The 20,331-nt window shown below is 40.3% G+C and overlaps 1 long non-coding RNA gene and 1 pseudogene across 1 annotated transcript; both read right to left on the reverse strand.

Annotated features, from left to right (window-relative positions):
* Positions 1-2,877: 2,877 nt before the first annotated feature.
* LOC122137844 lies at positions 2,878-5,571 on the reverse strand (annotated as a pseudogene).
* A 914-nt stretch (positions 5,572-6,485) lies between these two features.
* On the reverse strand, positions 6,486-7,083 carry LOC122137882. Its single transcript, XR_006155114.1, has 4 exons — positions 7,072-7,083; positions 6,856-6,961; positions 6,641-6,712; positions 6,486-6,552 (listed from the first exon to the last, which is right to left on the reverse strand). It is a non-coding gene; the product is annotated as an uncharacterized LOC122137882 (long non-coding RNA).
* Between the last annotated feature and the right edge of the window lie 13,248 nt (positions 7,084-20,331).

A 20,331-nucleotide genomic window follows, 5' to 3' on the forward strand; every position in this document is an offset into this window, starting at 1 on the left:
TTTTCATTTAATACGTTACTTTCGCCGTGTTTCGAGCTCTTCTCGCGAAGCTCATTACTATTCCATTCAGCTTGAGATGATCTTGATATGCGTATTTTAAACAGGGCGTTTATTTATGCTGCCACGAACGGTTTTTCTTTTATAAAAGCACAGTGATGTAGGATTTAAGGCGTAATGAGGTTTAGTACAAACTTAAATACAACCTGATATATAAACAATAGCTGTTACAACTTCTAATTTCTTTCCAACCATAAACCTTGTCACAGCAGTTAGAGGTCCGTTTTCTGGGCTTTCCTCCACTTCCATTTCCAACATCCATTATGTTTCACTCATAATAAAGATGCCAGACATTTTTGGGTTTACACATTTTATTTTATTTTTTGGCTTACAAAACTGTTTATCTCTTCTGTTCATGAATACTATGACCTCTCTGGTCATGCTAAACTGTTAAAAAACAGAACCCTATGTTTTGAGTTGACCAGGGTGGCTCGTGAAATTTTCAGTGAAGGCCCCAAACATGCCATATATCACAGTGGTGCTGGTGCTCTTTGGGTCATTGCTTCTTGGTCAGCTGTCTGTATTCAATTTATAGCATCTTATATTTCATGTTAATCACAGACTGAAATGATTTTTTCAGCTGTTTTGAAGTCTTTATTTGGAAAACCACTTCCATCGAACCATCGTGTTTCTCTTTTTAGGCCTGGTCATCCCACAACGCCTCCCCTGCCGAAGATTGGCTTGACACTCATGGCCCAATAATAGGCCCCCAGTGTGGCTCCTTATTGGTTGGACTGGCAAGAAGAGAGCGCAGCTGCATCATGGTCATGGAGCGTCTCTGGCCTGCATTGACTTGCTTAGTTTCATGGAGCTCACTAATAGAACCCTCCGATGAGGGCACGACACGACATTTATTGGGCAGGTTTGTTTCATTGCCGCTTACTTTTTGTCCTGTGAGAGCGGTGTCTTCCATCGGGGTGAGTCATCAAACCGGAAAACCGCTCCTGGCCTGTATTTAGACAGTTATGTGTTTTTTGTTTCAGGTCATGGGATTAAGACGGGGAACATCAGAAAATGACATCCTGTCCCGTCACGGCCAACCTTAATACACCAGAAAGTGGCAACTATCTTTATGAGTCACTGAATCATTCACTGAGGGGCATTCATTCAAAAACACTGCGTTCATTCAGGAATTTCAGATTCAGAGTTTTCTCCCATTCCATCACTTCTAAACAAGGTTGCAGTAACCTTTAGCATTGATTTTTTCCAGTCATGTGGTAATAGTAGATTAAAAAAGATTTACATCCACAACAGTAATGTAAATCAAAGACAACATTTAGAGTCTGAATGACTTTTTATTTGAGAGGTTTCATACATGTACTCACTGTGAGGCATATTCAGATCAAACATTTACACAAACTATATGACAAATACTAGGAAAATGTCATCCTCCCATGCCGCATTAAAAATATGATTAATTCTCAGTTATTTGATATGTTTATCGGGTTCTGAAATTATACATCTCTTTTTTTAGTCTCACAGCAGTAAAAACCTAATAAAATTGACCACTTGTGACAGTCAATCTTCACAAAGGTACATTGTTTATTTTAGAAAATAACCAAAATCAACAAAAACAGGGAAATTATTCAATCTTTCCATATAGATTAAATGTAGGCATGTGAACTGAATGTAACATCTTTCTACTCAAGGGGATGAAATCGATAGACCATAATCTAACCACTTATACAGACACAAGATGAAATGTAACACGAACAGAATCAAACGTTATACTCAGGGCTCAGCCCCAGCTACCAATGAGAGACTGAAAGTCCTAGTGGTTATATATCAACCAGTTTTCTCTCTAAGAGCACTGTGCCAACTCAAAATTAATCTATTTATCATCTGCAATGCCCGCAGTAAATTAGACATTTTATCAAAACGTAAAATGACATATTTGAATATAAAAAATCTTCTACACCTTTTTGGTCATGTAATAATGAATTACTGAGGCTGGAAAAAGCCTATACCTAAAAAGACCAGAGAGATGATCTGTAAGGTATAATAACCATCCTCATGTATGTCTGATGGATGATTGTATGTTTGAATGTTCTCATCACTAAAAGAAAATGATATATCATTAGGTGAACTTGATGAATTTAGATCAACTGCATGTGAAATAACCTTTAACATGTTTTTTTTTTTTTTTAAGTTCAGTGCAATTCATATAGGATATGTATGTTAGACTAAATGGGAGTTAGAGGGAAAATCATTTGAAGGGGAAACCAACCATGAGGACCAACATTATTCATTGTAGATAAGTGCTGGTGTGGTCCAAGACTAACGAATGGTTTACATGAATGTCGAAGAAAGCACCAACATAGCGTCTGAAGCCAAAAACATATACATGAAATGCAGTAATGTTTTCATCACTGCATGGATTCATTTTGAAAAATCAAGGTGTATTATTCCATGACAATCCACGTGGGAGTCTGGATGGTGCACTCTCTGAGGTAGCCGTGAATATGACCAACAACTTAAAAGAAAAGCTCTAACAACACAAAACACAACGTATTATTTGTGAACATAGCACCATTGTTTGATAAACAGAATAAAGAGTAAAATCTCTTTCTTCCACTTCTTTCCATTCCAACTCTGATATTTACCATGGGGCTCAACCTTAGCCTTTCGTTTACACCAACCACTGTTGGGCGTCACGGGCATGAAAATCGATTCAGTCAGTTCATGTTTGTTTCCTTTATCTTACTCATCTCACCCCCCATCCACCTCTCCTCCCAATTGTTTCATTAAAGTCTCCTCCAGTGCATCTACCAGCTACAAGAATCTTCATGCAGACTGACAGCGACTGATGCGTGACCGTAATCATCCCCCTTCAGCGTCTCCTGGGAGCAGAGAAGGACTAAAGGAAAAAAGGAACACAATGAACTGTTCGCTCTGGCTCTAAAAAACCGTGGTCAAACCAGAAACTGTACTTGTTGCGAAGTAGTGACAGGTGCCACTGGCTCCGTGGTTTGCACTCGCTGAAGGGGGGGTGGCGCGGAAATCCTCCCAGACAAGAACCAGGAGACACACCATGACTGACCGCCTCCTTCGGCACCACAGCGGCTGTGTGCTGGAGGACAAAACATGAACACTAGTGAGGAGACCTTCCAAATGGATCCAAATCATGAACATTTAACATTTAACTGTCAAGTGTTTGAACGGTGTTCTACACTGTAAGCTCTGCATTGAGGTAGAACTGAATTTTTACCATAAGGAAGGAGTAACCAATCCACAGACTTCTCCGCGCCCTGAGGGCAGGTTGGTATTGATGCTGAGGTCTGCTATGGATAGCGATCGCTTGAGATGGAGCTTACACCACTGACGGGCAGTGTGCGACTAATGTACTGAGATATCGTGCTGATCTGCCACAGGCCATCATGGGAATGGGTTCCGTGGTGGACAGCCCATAGGATTTGTCATTGCGACTAGCGTAGTAGCAGATCTCATTGACTGTGGCAGTACAGGAAGGGGATGGTGGGCTAAAATGCGGCCAGGCAGGAGCCGGGCAATCCTGTGAGGGAAGAGAACATTTGAATTTGATTATCTTGAGGCAAGTCAACATCTTAGTACATACAAGTAAAAATGTGTAGATTACACATTCCACAATAAACTGATTCCACAAATATACACATATTCCAAATCTAATCTATTCCAAATCAGAATGATCAAAATGGTATGAAAATGGACAACCCTTATAATAACATCGGGGTACTAGTGTCTCACCCAGTCCTGGTTGTGTGCTTTCTGCCTGCCCCTCCACATAGAGTAAGAAACTGTAGGCCCTCCCACAGCTTGCTGGCCATGCCTTGAGGACACATGGGCCATGGCTGGACTGACTGTGTTTCACCAAAGTATAACCGATACTGGTACTGCGCGCCGGTGGACCAGGAATGACCTTGCATTCCTGTCGGGCCACACGGCTTCCTGTAGAAGATATTGAAAGTGGAAGAATTTGAAAGGGCAGTTACAGCAGGGATAAGAGGAAATGAGTGAAAGAAAAAAGCAGGGAAATCTTGTGTTACCTTATGGACCTTGAAAATATGCTGTTGTTAATTAAATTCTTACCATACAACATATACAGTTAATGAAATGTCTACCTCATCTGACCACTAAAATTACTTCTACAACCGTGTATCCTATTGTAGTCACAGTGATTAAATAATATGATTTGCTAGCAAATAATCTAATTAATTTGGATGTTACCACACATAAGCAGAGTGTAACCATTCAAAAGTAATATACTTGATTAACGGTTCTCATCTGGTTTTGCTTCAGAGTTCCAAATTTTACACTAGAAATCAAGTGACACAAAACAAGGTCAAAAAATGCCTATAGCACAATGTATGTTTATGCATGTTAAATGTTTGTTACAAAAAAGTTTAATGTAAAAAAATGTATGTACATTTTTATAAATATTTACCAGTAGTCAAACATTTGGGGTATGATTTTTGTAAGAAATTCTCTATGTTCACCATTTATTTGGTCAACAACACAATTAAAAATTAAAATATTTATTTTTCTATTTTTATATATTTTGAAATGTAATTTATATTCCTGTGATATTAAATTCTGCATTTTACAGAAGCCATATTGGGCTCTCCCCAGTCCTTCAGGCATCACGATGTTAGAAATCAAATATTAATATGTAGAGCTGTTGCTCAGGAAACATTTCTCATTATTATGGCTGCAAACATTGCTTCTAAATATTTTTTGTGGAAACCATGATGCAGTTTTTTCTGATGAATAGGAAGTTAAAAAGAACAGCATTTATTTAAAATATAAATACTCTGTATTATTATAAATGTCTTTGTTGTCACTATCTGAGTACTTTAATGCATCCTAATAATCGGTTATAATGGTTAGATTTTTTTCCATTATTTTAACTACTACTGATCCATGATCAGAAACAGATGGGGTGTACCACCATTTCAAGAACCACTGCTCAAAAACACTTTATAATAAAAGATGTAAAAGGTAGAAGAACACTCTTTGTACCTTGGGTTCCTGTGGGTCCTTGGATTCCTGAAGGGCGGGGGTCACCAAAAGCTCCAGGAGATCCATCTGCACCAGCAGAGGACCAAGTCTATCCCACTGGCCCTCTGAGTCCTTTGGGACCTAAAGAATTTTCAGGGGAATTGAAAAATCGTAATTTAAAAGGTTAAATAACTGAATTCCCGTTTCATATTTCTTACTTCTTTATTATCTTCTGCAAAGACAATTAAAAACACTCACCTGGGAATCCTGGACTGCCTGGCAGGCTTGAAATCCTGCCTGACCAACAGACCCATCAAGTCCTGGTGGGGCCACGCTCCCCCAATGGCTTACTGGCGGTTATGTTACGTGGGGACCACAATGCCTGGACGTCCCTTAGGAGGCGAGAGAACCTGAGAGGACAATAAGCAAAAGCTGGATGTTTCAAGATATGCTCATGATTTCTTAATGATAGCTAAACATTTTTAAAGATTTAAAAAGCCTACTGACCCTTTGATCTCGTTTGGGTCCAGTTCCTGCCATAATCTCCTGGGTCTCCCAGGAAACCCTGGTGGTCCGACGTACACCACTAAAGCCAGGTCACCTCTTTGTCCTTGTAAATCCAAGAGGGCACAAAAATGAATAAATTCCATTAATAAAATATGGGAGCAAACTTAAAGAGACTGAAAATATGAAAACAGTAGAGAAAAAAATACCTTTAAAACCAGGACTGCCTTGAAATCCAGGTGCTCCAAAACCACCGGGGTCTCCAATTGGTCCTGGTATTCCTGGTCGCCCAGGACGTCCGAGCATCTCCCCTGTCTCCTTGGTTCTGTTCCAGGGCCTGGTGGACCAGGAAGGCCAGGGGGGCCAAGGGGACCTACAAAAGATTCCAGTTCAACAGGATTTCAGGGCATCACAAGAACTATGGGGCCACTGCAAAAGGTTACAAGTTAACAGGAAATATAATTGCTAGTCCTCTCCGATCAAACATCTTTTGTTGTGAGATATATATCAAAACAAAGATGAGACACAGAGAGTAAAGAGATGCCCTGTACCGGTTTCTCGTCCAGCTAACCCGGAAGTCCAGGGGTCTCCGGGAGGACCTGGGATATTAGAAGGACTAGGTGGGCCAGGGGGGCCAGTGATTACCAGGGAAGCCTCTCAAACCCAGAGGCAACCTGAAACCCCAGATTTCATAATCATTTAATACAAACATGCAAATTGAAAGAGAAACTAAGCTGGTCAGGAGAAGCAATAAGATTGGCTGTTTTTTTATTGGTTGTTTCTTCTGTTTTGAAATGTTAATTTTTTCCATTTTTTTAAAGAGTTTCAGATAATTGCCAAAGGTCTGGTGAGGAGTTAGCTGCATGTTCAGTGGTCCAAACACATGATTCTCCTCACCAGTGTCTCCTCTGGATCCTTTTTCCAGGGCGCCCAGGTGCTCCGGGCTGTGATGAGCCTCTCTCTCTCCCTTCAGGCCATTCACACCAGGAGCTCCAGTCCGACCACCTTCACTCACACCTGAGGACATATGTTACATAAATGAGCATTCACAATGTTTAAACTACTAATGTAGAACCTTATAATCAGAGGTTCGTCAATAATGTACCTGGAACTCCAGACAACCCCTTGGATCCTGGAAGACCATTGAGTCCATTTAAACCAGGTGATCCTGGAAAACCTGAAGTAAGATTTGAAACAGGCTATTTCAGAAATGGGAACATGCTAGGTTCTATTAGTGTGTAGAAAGATGAATGACTACAGCTAAAAAATATATGTTTTAGCAATATCTAATGACCAAAATGGTACAAAGTTCTGATTAACCTTTCTCTCCTGGTGAACCTGGGCTCCAGGGCGGCCTAAATCTCCATCACGCCCTTCTGTCCTTGATAACCAGGGAGACCCCTAATGCCTGGGAGGCCTGGTGAGCCTATAAACAAACACACAACAATAAAAATAAAATTCGGGAAGCTGTGTTGATGTAAAAGCTGAAATAATTTAAACAGCATTCATAAGTGTGGATCCGAACATTCCACGTACCACCAAATCCAGTGCCACTTGCTCCCGGCTCTCTCCAGGAAAACCTTTTCTGGCCTTGAAATCCTAATATTCCTGGGGAAACCAGGATCACCTGTTTCACCAGGAAGTCCTGGACCACCTTGTTATGAAAGGTAAAGGACAAAATCTAAGAAATCAAACTGGAATTTACATTATTAAAATGAAATATAATACAAAAAAATTAAGTTTATATAAACCAGATGCATACTAAGAAACCTGAAAAAATGTCTTTCTAACCTGGGATTCCACGATTTCCATCACACCCTTTGGTCCAGGGGGTCCAGGTAATTCATATGAATCAACCCCTTCTCACCTTAAAGACAGTGTTTTACAGGCATCAGAGTACTATTCAACTACTTGCATTTGCCATATGTATTGTAGGTCAGAAATAAGGTATATTAATATTATTATACTTGGCATTGACAATCACAGAGATCTCACCTTTGCCACCAGATTGTCCTGGAGTTCCTGGGAACACCGTGAACCCCAGGTACAACACCATCATCACCCTGCAATGGAGAACAACACGAAAAGTAAGAGACAATGTATATTTCTGTGCATAACACATTTTGACAAGTGCAAGTATGAGACCATATTAGACCCATTGCTGATAACGGTATTAGTACAGTATACTGTACTTGTGGCCTGAATACAGGATACTTACACTTGGGCTGGGAAGCCAGGGAAGCCCATAACTCCAGGTGAACCTTTGGGACCAGGGAAGCCAAAGGAGCCAGGGAATACCTGGGAGTCCAGGCTGGCCAGGAAAACCTTTTTGCTTGGCCTGCAACACCAGGTAATCCAGGAAAGCCTTGACGGCCAGGTGACCCTGGAAGACCCTTATCACCTGTTAAGAAGAAAAAAAAAAAACATTTTGTTTTACTGAGATTCTGATGGCTGAATGATTGGTTTCTTTTATCACAAGCTTAAATGAAAATGTCATTAATAACTCCACTGAAATGCCTCTACAGAACAGCTCAACATCACAAGTCCATGAACACCTTTATGCCACTAAACAGCATGGATTCATCATTAGAATCTAAGGAACTGAGGTCTAGTTGGATGGTCTGTCCACACTTTTGTACCTCTTGGTCCTGTGAAAACCAGGCAGTCCACCACCCTTCCTGGTTCACTTTTTGACCCTTTTTTCCAGCTGCTCTACTGGAAGCACTAGAGAGGGTCCTGGAAGACCAGGATCACCACGTTTCCCCTTTTTAAAACACAAACATATAGCCATTAATTTAATCGACATTAATTGTATTACTGCAGCTGCATTTTAAAATATAAGTACAATAAACTCATTTTATATCTGGTTCTTCTCTGAAGTTCTGAATTCTTATTTCTGCGACACGTGCCGAAGTGCCTTCTACACGGAGGGATCTGTCCGGTGTTGGGTGTCGGGTGTTTGCACATAAACTAAATACGTGCTGGTTGTTGTACACAATGGAAATTCTGTTGGCGTCATTCAAGTGGGCATGCGATAGATCAATATAGGGTCTCTATGAAGGATGTTGGTTCCTTCTTGATGACTCAGTTCTCCAGGTACAGCGCATCCTGCCTCAGCAAAAACAGGTATAGACCTTAAACACCTGGGCCACCTGGGACTCCAGGAGAACCAGGTAAACCTGGGAACCCCAACAATCCAAGAGACCCGGCGTTTCCGCCCGCTTGAACCCAGATAACAAAATATCTATATTATGATAATTAAAAGGTAAATGGCTCATTAGACTATTTTATGCTGTCTGAAAGGCAATCTCTGAGAGGCTTGATTGATGTCTTTGTAATAATGGGGCAGACGGGCATAATCAAATTAGTGAACAATCGTGTGGCTTTTAGAGAAAGTAGAAGCATGTGAAAATGACTGCACAAGTGAATCTAGAATAGCTTCTATCAGTAAGAGAACTCAAAGTCAAATCCAGAAAAGAATAATCTCTTTCTTCGCCAATATCATACCCTTTTTATAGTCCTGGTCTTCCAGGTGTGGCGGGACGTGTCCCAGTTCACAGGGGTCCAGGAGAGTGCTCACACGGCCCTAAATCCGCTGTGTGACCCTGGGATACCTAGGTAGTCCTGGTACGCCGCACCCTTTATTCTCCACCAGGCGCTTGGAGCGCCCTGGGATCCGTCCTCTCACCACCTGTAACTCGTAGCAGCCCTGGGAAACCTGTGGAGGAGAAAAATAGTTAAAATATATAAGTATAGGCTTTTAGCTCTCTAAAAGTGGTGCCTAGAATTACATTGGATTTCACTGAGAATAAATTCCATAAGTTTTGGGGTTTTTAAAATATGAGTAAATAAACTCACAATATCTGTACACAGGTGAAGACACCTTACCCACTAAGAAATACTTTCAAAGACAGTCATGCAGTGCTTTTAAATAACAGATCATTAAAGTGGTCATATGATGGAATTTCAAGTTTGTTCCTTTGCCTCTTTGGAGTGTTAACAAGCGCTGTTGTCGTGCACAGATAAGGTCGCTAAAGTTGCATAAGGCTAAAGTCTCAAACCCATAATTCTTCCCCCCTCCTGTAAGTAAGTACGTTTTCATATTTTAAATAGATTCACCACTGATGATTCAAGCAGCGAGTTTTAAGCAGTGTAGAGTAGCGCTTGTGTTTGTTGTTTCTTCTCCGATTACAAACTGGGCAGACATGGTTTTAATGTTTATTCTGTGCAATACACAATGCAACATGTAAAAAAACAGTATACAGATATTATCAATCTTGCTGCAGGCCCCATCTGAATGCAACAAATGCCTCATTTGTAATGGGTTTTTATTGGTACTTTGTCTGTGTACGTCACGCCAGGAGACGGCATCACAGTATGGATAGAGGGACGGTAACATTTCCGTCACACGCTGCTTGAGGTATTCGGCCAATCACACCGGCGCACCTAGGATAGCTGGCCAATTATCGTACAACCTCTTTTCAGGAACGATGAGCTTTTTGTAAAAATCAACAGTGTTTTCCAGAAAGGTGGGGAACATAGAGAGCAACAATAATGTACAGTATGTGAGAAAATATGTGTTTTATTAACGCTTTAAACGCACATAAAACACAATGCATAAGACCAAAGACGCAAATACATACAAAAATTTGTTTCTTTTAGCCAAATCATATGACGCCCCCTTTAAAGAAAAAAACAAAAAAAATTCTAATGAGCTGTTTAAATTACTAAAAGATGCTAATAAATGTTGCTGAAAGAACTAAATAAATTTAACTGACTCGACTTGTGTTACTATGTGATTATACTGCTGATGAACACGAACATATTTCTACCAATTTGTGGAAATGTCAGTTTAATGTTAAAGTCTAATTTATAGACAATGTAAAAAAAGCCGTAACATGACTAACTAAAGCTGACATGACTAACTAAGTTGCTGCGTGTCGGTTTAGCTTACTACTCAGGCGGGGGTTTGTGGGGTTAAAGGCACACCAAGCACATCAGTGTTAAATAGCAAGTTCTGAGGCTAGATTGTTAGATTTGGGCTAGCACTGCTCAAATTCAGTTGAACCCTGGGATCATAGATTACTTAAGCACACACAAGATTTAGGTTCATGCTTTTACATGTGAGTAGCCCTAGGTGCTTCCTGCTAATCATGGTACACAAACAGCACAAAAGATGGAGGAATACAGTTTAAAAAAACCACTCCAGTGATAAAAAACCATGGATGAACATTTTTTTATATCAGATGGTCAAAATCCAAGAAATTTCAAATTTAATATTTTGCTAGATTCCAAATAAACACAATGAATTCTGCATTGCCACTATGAACATAACTGCTCTGTTGGTTTGAAATAGATGCCTAAAAGGGAGGCGTTTTTCACCCAAAATGGAATATTCGTGTCAAATCATTATTGGGTGAAATATGAATTAGAAGGCAGCTGGAAACCACAAGGAAAGTCCAAGTTGCATAAGAGGAAGCATTGCAAGAGTGTGAACTGTGTGATAGAGGAACATCAACACTATATGGGATGGCATCAGGGAGGACAATATTTCTCACCTTGGTACAGCCCTAGTGAGGGACCCAACACCAAAATTATAGAAGAGGGTGAGACCACAAATGCGAAGGAACGGGCGGGTGGATCAATGATGGTGATGAGAAAAAGAGGAGCGAGGGGAGGATGACCCACTAGATAAAAGAATAGATGAAAACGAGAGATTTTGTGAGGAAGATCAGTAAACGACAGGCTGACGCAAGACTGATGAGAAGAGAAAGAGCCAGTTGAAACTTATTTTTACCTCGCAGCTCAAATCTACAGTAGGCAACACAATACTTCACAGGAAAATTTAAATCAAAACCATAACGTCGGAATCGAACCCAGGTTATCAAAGACAGATTGAAGAAATGATGATGCCTCATGGACAAAATCTTAGAAGTTGAGTAAGTAGATCTGCCAAATATTTAAAGTCAGCATGATGAAACGGAAGTAGTGACTGAGAGAGAGAGAGATAGACTGAGAGAGAGAGAGAAACAAAAAAGAGAGAGAGACTGGGCCAAAATGAACTGAGCGCGTCCTCAATCAGATTAAGTTCATATTCATAAAAAAATTGTTTGCGATTGTCCTAAGAGAGTAATGCTGTGGTAATATCTCGATATCCTTTCAGTATTTAAGGGTAGTGTACTCCCCCATGGCTTGCGTCAGCACTGGTCAATGCATTTATTTCTATAAAAGTGAAGGCATCAGCTTCAGTTTTTACCCCTGGTTGTTTATCCAAAGACTATAGAATAATCTTAAAGGGACTTTGGTTTTATCGCCCAGGCATTTACCCTCACGCTTCACGTCACTAACTCCACCCTTGCACGATAGCTCATGACCATATAGTAAGAAGAGGAGTCATTTTGAGGAGGACGGGAGGTAACCGTTGTTGATTATAAGATCACGAGGGCACATGAATTAAAAAAAAAATAATGAGTGCACTGATAAAATTATTTATAATAAATACTACAGTATTCCGTTAAAAAATAAGAATTTTAAATTTTGATTTCATGTTGACTTTAAAATGTGAAAGGTCTTACTGAAAAAAATTGTTTACTGGTATAGCTCAAGGCAGAGTTTTTACACCTAGTATATATTGTATTATCTGATCAGTTCTTGTTAAATAAATAATCATATAATTAGATAAAAACACCCAAAATTGATTTGATTTGGTTACCTGGAGATCCATCAAATCCCTTAGCTCCAGGTGGCCCTCTGGGACCCAGGAACACCCCATGCGGGATTTTCTCCTGGTGTGACACCTATGGGACCTACAAGACCGGGGGGAAAACATTCCATCCACACCTCGTTCTCCCTTTTATGCCAGGAAAGCCATTGCGTCCATCATTACCTAAGGAGGAATGCATTAGCTTGATATCTAGCATGACTTACAATGTCTAACAGGGATTGGTGCTAAGAGATGTTGGTAGTAGCTAAGTGAAAACATCTCATCAAACTTACCAGGCCTCCCTAGTAAACCAGGCACACCACGTTGACCCTTGTCTCCTGGCTCTCCTGGTCTCCCTGGCTCTCCTGGACCTCCAGGAGTGGCCCCAAGAAGCACCCACACCGGTTGTTCTCCCTTAGCTCCTGGGAAACCTGGAAAACCATCTCTTCCTGGAGTGCCCTGTAGCCAGCATTTGTTATTCCTGGTAAACCTGGATCTCCTCTGGGTCCGGGGAACCCTAATCATAAGATTAAAAAAGGTGCAGTCCCATTCATGAAATTGGTCCATTGTCTCTTCTCAATAGCATAGAGATGAAAGAAGCTCTTCTCACACAGAAGTCAATTTTAAACAGAAACCAGCAGAGGATTTTGTTACTCAATGAGTTGATTTCATGTTAGCAACTTGAAAATGAGTGAAATTTGCATGGGGAAATTTTTCGCCCTCCTGCGAAAATCCCAATCACACAGATTCTTATTTGAATGACTGGATTTTGAATGAAAAATTTCAGCAGTAAATGTGACCGCACCTTAATACATTTGATTTTTTAGAATAATGCAATTGCTATTATACTTTTAAATATATGGCTAGCCCAAACAAGCTGACCAATTATATGTAAAAATGTGTGGTTAGATGGCACACACACCATTCACATTTGGGGCTGTAATCTTACCCTGAGGTCCTGGCTGACCTCCAGAGCCTGGTTCTCCTCTCTCACCCTTTGGCCCATCAAACCCTGGACGCCCACAGTTGCTCCTGGGGAACCAGGTTGACCCTTTGGCCCTAATATATTTGTATACACAGAAACATGCAAAAGAACATGTTTTAGCATTTTAAATGTGAAATTACTCTTTTATAGTTAAATTAGTTACAATAATCAAATTTAATATACTTTTAGAAATTAAATTACCTGGCACCCCGGGATTTCCCAAAGTATCCTGGATCTCCAATTTCACCAGGAATCCTACAGGGCAGGGGTGTTCCTGTTGACATCCATATCAATGTCAGTAACATATAAAAAATGTCAATGATGGCCCATTCCACACACACTCCTTACAACTAACCATGGCAAACCAAGTGTTAAAACATGGGTGTTTGTGTAAACTGTTAGTTAAATATGTATCTGAACACCTAAGATCAGGGAATGTTGGCTGATAAGAACATGGAATATACAGTTAGTCCATATATTTTTGGAGCCCTGACATCAATTTTCATATGTCGCTCTGTATGTCACGGGCAGAAACGAGAATTAAGAAATAAACAATCATGATGAAATGTAAATGCAGACTTTAAGCTATAATTCACGGGTGGGAAAGAAATATAACATAAAATGCTTAGGAAGTAAACCATTGTTTATACACAGCCCCCCTGACAAGGCCGCCGCCCCCCATTTTCAGTGGGCTCAAATGTAATTGGAACAAATGAAATATACTCATGAAATAAAATGGTCATTTTTAACATTTTGTTTTGAATCTCTTTGCAAGGCAAGGACTGCCAATTAAGTCTGGAACATAATGAATCCTCACCAGAGACTGGGTTTCCTCGCTTTGTGATAGCTTTGGTCGGTGCTTTACTGGCAGGCTGACGTCAGTTGTTGTTTGTGTTGTGGGTCTTGCTTTCCTGCGTTTAGTTGCTTGTCTTCAGGCAAGTTTAAACACCGGCGCTACAGAGTGCCGTTGTCCAGAAGATGGCCCTTCGAGAGGACTTAGCCGGCTTTGTGGAGTTCTCCACTTCCTGACCCGTGCTGCCAGCCCCCACCATCTCCCCGCTGTGCGGAGTGCACACCCGAGCCCACCGATGATGGAGAGCCCATTCCCGCCGCGATCGACGAGCCAGCATAATGCAGAGCAACTGAGTGGAGGATTGCCCTGGAGGCAGAGCCCAACCCATCCCTCACTTCCACCTCCAGGTTCTGAGTCCCAGACTCCACCTCGGACCATAGACCCAGCGGCTCCACCTTGGCTCCCAGCGCCCTCACCTTCACTCATCTGCGCCCGTGACGCCACCATTACCACACCGGGGCTTCCCTCGTCCTCTCGTCCCTTCAGGCTCTCAGACTCCGATCCTCTGCCGGCAATGTGTTGTGTTCTGCTCCCCCATGTCCTAGTTTTCCCCGTCGTGTGTTTACGCATGCCCATCATTTTGGTTTCTTTCTTGTTCCTGTTCCTACGTGTTTTATCTTGTCCCAGGGGGGAGGTGTGTCTTGTTAATTCCCTCGTTTAGTTCTAGTATTTAAGTCCTGTGTTTTCCTGAGTCCTGCCTCCAGTCTAAATGTCTATTCACCTGTGCTACATGTGTGTTCCTGCCCGTGCGAGTCTTTATTTGGATTCATAAAGATTTGTTCCGAGTCTGTGTCTCCTTTACTGGTCCATCGTCTCCATGCTCCTCGTTCCCAACACAGTAGGCTAAACCGAGACACACAAGGGTAACATATAGATAGTCTTGTACTCATATAAGAATGGGGTCAGTTTTTCAGAATATATTTGAAGAACTTGTTTCAACCACAGTTAAAAAAACAACATCGTGCGACAGAAAATCGATATTGTAGGATGACCACTGTCAAAGGCAAAAAATAGACTCACAGAATGGTAATATAACTCAGCAGCAGTGAGACCCAAGATTTCATGATGTATGCACTGTAACATCTTGACTTTATTCTCTGCTAATAAAGTCAAATTTGACACCTAGAATCCTAGGGTCAATTGAGAGACCTCCTCTTTTCAAGATTCAACACAACACGCCTCGCCCGATCCACTTTGGGCAGGACAGTATATATCCCTATACCAGCTTTATAATTCGTCCTTTCTTCCTGTTTTTTTTCTATCCTTTGTCACAATCTCCAATAATAAACTCCGTAACACAGTGCCACTGCGCGAAGCCATGCATGCTCATCTCAATCACACTGCGCTCCACGCATGTGTTGTCCGATGATGTTGTATGCTTTTGGACCATGACCTGTTTCCAAGCCTTTCTCCATACTTTTTTTCTTCCCATCATTCTGGTACAGATTGATGTTAATTTCAGCCATCCAAAGAATTGCAGAAGTGGTCTTGGTGTTTTAGAATATCCTTTTTGGCAAACAATCTAATCTGGCCTCTGGTTTGCAACCCTTGTGGTGAACCCGCTCTGTACACGGCTCTTGTGAAGTTCTTCTCTTGATTGTAGATCTTTGTGACAGTGAGCACACCGCCTACCCTCCTGGAGAGGCGTTGCTAGTCTCTCCTTGGCTGGATGTTTGTGCAAAGGGTTTGTTCTGTACCCGTGGAGTGGATACACTCACTGACATCATCCCACCTCGGATGTGTGTCCTCTTGTGGCCGCCCAGGTCTTTTTAAATGTTGCAAAGGGAGCTCACTCAGTCCACACTTTTTTCTTTCTCAGAATGTACCAAACTGTTGATTTGGTCACTCTGAATGTTCCTGCTATCTCATTTGATGAATTTGTTTGCCGCCTGTCTTCACCGGTCATGGAGGAGCCTCTCTTTTGACTGAATGACATGTGGGTTCACAGCAACAACTTCGCCTTCCTAATGCAAATGGCAATGGGCTTAGAATCACGTCTCCACTGACCTTTTACCTGCTTAATTGATGTAAAAATAATGAAGAAATAGGCCCCATATCTGTCCATGAATACAACGGCAGGGAGCTTCTGAGTCAACTCTCCATTATTTATCGGTCATTTCAATTTGAAAAAGGGGGGTGTTCCGTCGATTTGTCTCCGCTACGCTGTTCTAGATTTCCTCCTACCTGTCCTCCAGCTTCTTAAAACGTGAGTGGGTAGTACAATTCGACAACGAAAAATGTGCTGCTAGATAAAATTATGGCTGGGTTTTTATAACATCTACCACATACCATAACCCCCTAAACCTACCTTTACAGTAATGCAAATACAATAATTATGTGTTATATTTGCGGTTGAAGAGCAAGAATGGTATGCCTAGACTTTTTTTTGTGTTTTATTAAAGTCTATACCTAGCCTCAAACCCTAAACCTACCCTTACATTAAAGGTTCGGCAAATACATTAAATATAGTTTGTTTATCATGAGAAGAAAGGATGCGATAGTATTGCTGTCAGCGCATGCGCAGGTTAACCCTGGTAGGAAATTCGGGCTGACGGGTTAGGATAAAATGTCAGGACAGGGTGGCCCCACGGGCATTACATATTAAAGAGTTTTAATTCTTTAACCTTTCCTCTAATTGTGATGAGATAACCATTCAAATAAAGCTAAAATCAGAGTGTACACTTTAGGTCCATACTCCATTATATAACTGTACTGTACTTGAATATGTTTTGGTCAACAGCTAAAATAATAAAAAATTGTGCCAGTGTCCAAATATATATGGACCTAACTGTATTGTAACTGTGGCAATTACTCTGCAGTCCCATGCATTATAATTTCATGAACTGTCCTGAAAATGATTCCAAAACACATAGAACCACATTTTAATGTGGAGGGCAGGGAGATCTCATATGCTCTCAATTACCACAGAAAATGTTCAATGTACATCTGCTATAACAACTTTTTTAATTCATTATGTTCTGAAGCATGCTTTACAGAATGAACACACACTTTATAAAAGACAAACAGAACTGTGCATAGTAATGCACAACAATGAAAATGCTTTCAGAGTGTTTAAAAAGAAATGTGCAGCTTGTATTTTTTATTGAAAAAAACTTATATTTAAAGTGGGCTTATAGATAATTATTACATTAATACTTTCTGTTGTTGAGATTTGGATCCATGGTGTGTGTTGCAAAAGTGTTTATTTACTTTACATGGTAAAAACATGACATTGAAATAATGTTAGTACAATGACAAGAGCTTTTATGCATAATTTTATCCATCTAGGCTAATAATAAACACATAACTGTGTATTTTAGTGTTGCTATACAGTGCTGCATAGACTTCCATTGTAAGTGCATGTAGTAAGGAAATTTTTGCCTGTGAAAGGATAAGTCAAAATATGTTCTGTGATAAATCGATGGCAGGTCATGGGTGTTTGTGACCAAAGTGAACAAGTTTTGGGAATAATGTTGTGTTTCGCTACAAAGGGTATGCAAAGCAAATTTTGTCTATGGGTCCTTCTCGATGGTGTAGCAGAGTCTTCAAAATGAGATTTATTTTTATACTTATAAAAAAATAAAAATAAATAAAAAAAAAAACATCCTTCCCCAGTAAAGTCATTATAGAAGGTGCTTAAATAACAATGCACAAAGAGATGTTAAAAAAAAATGATTTTGGCTAAAGAGCGCTGTAATATGGCACTTTTCCACAATGGCAAAAACACTAACTGGATTGAGACTCTCAAGTTATGTAGGGAAGTCATAATGAAGGTAAGGTATGGTTGGGCTTTGGTGGACACTGCTACAGATTTAAGCTGTCTGATACAGTCCGGCCATTGGAAAATTGTTGATCCGTTTATATTTTACCTGGCAGTTGCAGATCTACTGGGATTCACATCTCACCTCCTCTTCCAAAGAGCCCTCAGTAACGCCCCCCGACTGCCCACAGCTGTCAACCTAGTCAAGACACAACAGTGCACCTTGGGCAAGAGACGAAGAGAGATTGCAAGAGAAGCTTACAAGCAGTCGGGTTTTAGGAAAAAACGCAGTCATTCGGGGCAGCAATCAATAAGAGTTTAAATGCATAAGCATCGAAAATTTATTGTACCTTAGAGTAGCGAATGCTAAAAGCCTCATTCAAATATTCCAGCACATTCGGTTAAAGCCAGTGCAAAATAAAGAAAATCAAAAAGCAAGAAACACTGTGCGGGTGCGTCAATGCAATTCCATACTAAGAGAGAGGAGATGGAGAGCATGCAGAGAAGGTGAAAGGATTTGGTGATTCAGACATGTTAAGACTTGTTATTATTTAAGTTGCACCTGGCTCAATTTCTCTCTGCTGGAATGGCTTGCCAAAGCGCGGTTCAAAAAGTTCTGTTAGCACAGGCAAAAGATGTAAAAGCATTTGCACACCCATTCAATCTCACAACACATCCAAAGCGTGACAAGATGATGCAAGGGTATTTTAGTAGCAACCTCTAAACTGAAGCTTTTTCAACCAAGCAGCGCGCACCAAGCTCTCTTATACTGTTTGAATCTTGTCTACCGTAAAACTCACAAAACAAGCTTAATATGCCTATAAGTGGGATTCTTGAGGGGATTGAGAATGCGTTTATTGACCAAATACCACCGTGATTTGTGTACAGCCAATTCATTCAATGCCTACTATTATATAGTATATATCTAAATATATATAGCTCTATATATATATTGTCGTTAAAAAGCCAGCTAATGTGCATACATAGTACAATGGCAGAATGGCCAAGCCACTGTTTAGCTTAAAACTATTCCCAGCGTTACTAATCATACTTTGCAGTTCTTGTACTAGTAAACAGTTCATTTAGAGAGATCTATAATTAATTCCTACAAGTAACAATGCTACTTTAACATTTTTACTACTAGCTACAAATTACAATTAGAGAGCTCTTTAATTTAACCAGAGAAGCTCTGCAAAAGCTACATTCTTACTTAGTAAGAATTGAAATTAAGAATGCTCTACACAAAAAGTTCTTACTAGTAAACAATAGCACAATTAGAGAACTCTCTAATCACAGTTCTTACATAGTAAAAAAGCTAATACACTATTTTCTCTAATGCAACTCTTACTAGTAAGAACTCCAGTTACAGAGCCTCTACAATTGCATTCTTACTAGTTAAAAACCAAGCGAGGCAACCTCCGCTCTCTCTCTCTTAAAACCACCACGGAAGGTGCTTAAAATGGGAATTCAATCGACTGTGCCGCTAGAGACTGGCCTCCAAAAGGAGAAGTACCAATCCCATAAGGACCCTCCCAATGTTAAAATGCCCAACTTTACAGCAGGAAAAAAATATTGTTACAGCCTGGTCCAAAAAGTGGTTTTGGTCTATAGATTGATCTTGCCCATCATGGAACACTGTGAGGGGGGTGATTGTATTGTACTTTTTTTTTTTTATGTTCGTAAACTATTACATTAGAAATACGATTAAGCCTTAAGGTTCTGCATAATTAAGCGGCGTGGCACACTCGAGTGACAGGTGGATTGCCGCTAACGCTCCATTTCAAAACTCACTAGAAGTGTGAAACTTAGAGAAAATGGCTTTAAAAGATTTGTATTTTGTTCCAAAAAAATGTGATTATAGGTAGGGTCACCTGAAATCTCGGCAATTAGATGTTTAATGAAAATTGAAAATGATTTCAAATTGACCTTCGATTCCTGCTATTTTGAAGTTATTGGCTCCCTGACCTTTTGCACTTCGCAAAAGTCTGATAAAAGTGTGAGATTGTCCTGCCAAGGCAAAAAGTGCAAGAACTTCCACATTATATACAATTATTTGGGTGTTGATCACCATTTACTAGACTCATTATAGTAACATTGTGTATTAAAATCTAGAGATCATTAGCTAGGCTATAACATGTTAGAAGTGAATACAGTTTTTTTTCTGAACTGTAACAACCAGACAAAACGGTAAACGTGAGTGGATTACTTTTTTGCAACCAAATTATTTCCAATGTTTCGCTAACATTACGGAGGGCAACTCCCAGAACATGAGCCTATTGGTTTTTACATCGAACTGAATGAAAATAGCTTAACTATAAAGAACGCCTTTATTTATTTATTTAATACGGACATAGCAATAAATTGGACGCAAACCGCCAACCATGTCTTCTCAATAACTGCTTGTATGTAAAGGTTATAGCGGCGCTGTTCGCAAGGTCTAGTTCAGACTACCGTGTACCATAGGGTCGGTTGTACAACAGAAAAAATACACAGGG

This window comes from Cyprinus carpio, chromosome B7 (genome assembly GCF_018340385.1).
Source record: "Cyprinus carpio isolate SPL01 chromosome B7, ASM1834038v1, whole genome shotgun sequence".
Taxonomy (NCBI): domain Eukaryota; kingdom Metazoa; phylum Chordata; class Actinopteri; order Cypriniformes; family Cyprinidae; genus Cyprinus; species Cyprinus carpio.